Source organism: Vigna unguiculata, chromosome 7 (genome assembly GCF_037176805.1).
Source record: "Vigna unguiculata cultivar grain cowpea cultivar isolate G323 ecotype 2 chromosome 7, ASM3717680v1, whole genome shotgun sequence".
Taxonomy (NCBI): Eukaryota; Viridiplantae; Streptophyta; class Magnoliopsida; order Fabales; family Fabaceae; genus Vigna; species Vigna unguiculata.
The window spans coordinates 8,864,896-8,867,002 of NC_140798.1; the positions used below are offsets into that span (position 1 = coordinate 8,864,896).

Here is a 2,107-nt window from a genome sequence, read left to right on the forward strand (position 1 = left end):
CTCTTGCAAGTTCGTTTATCTTTATTAATGATTTGTCACGAGAACAACTTTAAATAATTTCAGTGAAATGGCTGGTTGGAAATGAAATATATGTGGTTAAAAAGAAAAGCTTTGTTAGAGTTATTTATTTTTAAAATAAAAAATAAAACGTGTTGGTTCATTATTCCTGAATCCAAGATAAAGCAGATCGAAATGGTGCTTCACGTTAAAAGAAGTGAGGGCAATTACAGCGAATAGAGACACCGGGGTTAGCTTAGCTTTATCCATTACTCCCAAACCAATATAAATAAATGTAGCATTTCAACTCTCGGTAATTGAAAACAAAGGCACCACCCACAAGAGCTCACAAACAACAAAACAAGAGAGAGAGAAAGAGAAAGGAAGAAGCTTGTGATCAATGGCGTCAAGGAAGAGTTTTCTCTCCAAGCCCAGTCGTTACACCTTTCCGACAACCTCCGACACCCATTTGAGCCAAACCCAAGAGGGCATGTTCGAGTTGGACGAGGCCGACTTGTGGAACCACCACTCCTCCGCCACGGATCACGCCAAAAAGGGCTTACCCTCTTCGGGTTCGCGATCTGTTCCGAAGAGAGGTTCGAGGAATAACAGCAACAAGGTCGACGGAGGAGGAAGAGACAGAGTGCCGGCAGCGTCGTCATTGCCCGTTAACATACCCGATTGGTCCAAGATCTTGAAGGAGGACTACAAGGACCACAACCCCAGGTGGGAGAGTGAAGATGAAGATGAAGACGACAACTTTGGTGGTTGTGGTGATGAACCAAACCAAGGGCAACAAGGGCTTAGGAATATTAGGGTACCCCCTCATGAATATCTCGCCAGAACAAGAGGGGCTTCTCTGTCGGTGCATGAAGGGATTGGAAGGACTCTGAAAGGCAGGGATTTGCGCAGTGTCAGAAATGCCATTTGGAAGAAAGTGGGCTTCGAAGATTAATCATAGTTAGTGATTAATTAATGGGTGTTAGAGTTAGGTTTCTTTCATCTTTCATCTAATCATAGTATATATATATATAGAGAGAGAGAGAAGATATGGATCAGATTCCATATTCTGCAGTAGTTTTTATTTTTGGAAAATTTTGGTTAAGGGCGATAACCATAACCATAACTTACTTTAGTGACAGCTAGTTAAAGATTGAAAAGATCCATATGCTAGATTGTTGGCGTGGATGAATGAATGATTTCATGATCATATAGGAAGGGACTTTTTTTTTTTTTTTGGTTTTCTTCTTCTTAATGTTGACTCGTATTGTTGTAGATGATGAACCTCATTTTAGGTGTGTACTGTTTTTGAAGAAGAGCCAGCACTTATGATGTTTTTTGCCATATTTATGAATAGTGTTTTTGGGTTTCGTGGATTGAGTTGGAGGGTGATATCAATGTTTGTTCTTTTTTGGTTGTTGTTTTTGGATGATGAGAGGAGGAGAAGGCGTGGAAACTGTAGTGAAGTTAATACGGATAAGATCGGTTGAATTGAATGAGAAGAAAACAAAAGGAGAAGAGGGAGCAAGAAATGGGAAAACGTCGGTGGGTGGATTCCATGGTTAAGAGTGAGGTTAGTGGTTAACGTAATAGTTGGTGAGAAAGGTACTCGTTCGCTAAATTAACATGACTTTGAGTAATATTCATGTAAGAATCAACCACACTCATCCCTAACTTTTCTCCATGCTCACAAAGGACACAACTTTTTTTTCTCCTTTGCTACAATCCGTTTCAACGTTCTAACGTGATCCAACACCGTGCGTATATAAAACATCATTAAAAAAAAAGACAAAACTCACTTCAATTGCACGTACGTTTCCGAAGATAAGTCTTAAAACTTTTCACTATAAGAATACTTGTTTTAGTGAAGGAAAACAGAAAATCTCTCTTTATGTATACAGTTTAAGTTAAAGGGGGAAGTGATTTAACAATAAAGGAAAAAGGGGAAATTAATCGAGAAGCATCTTTTATATGGTAGGTAAAATGTCAATTTTCATACTAGTCTTGATTGTGTTATAAATTAATAGATGAACACTTTTTTAATTACTAAAAAGAGCTTGTGGGGAAAGGCTTAAGCAGTTTATGTAAAATGTGATGATTTCAAATTTGA

General features: G+C 38.4%; 1 pseudogene; it reads left to right on the forward strand.

Annotated features, from left to right (window-relative positions):
* Positions 1 to 258: 258 nt before the first annotated feature.
* On the forward strand, positions 259 to 1,367 carry LOC114190429 (protein S40-4 pseudogene; annotated as a pseudogene).
* Positions 1,368 to 2,107: the final 740 nt, after the last annotated feature.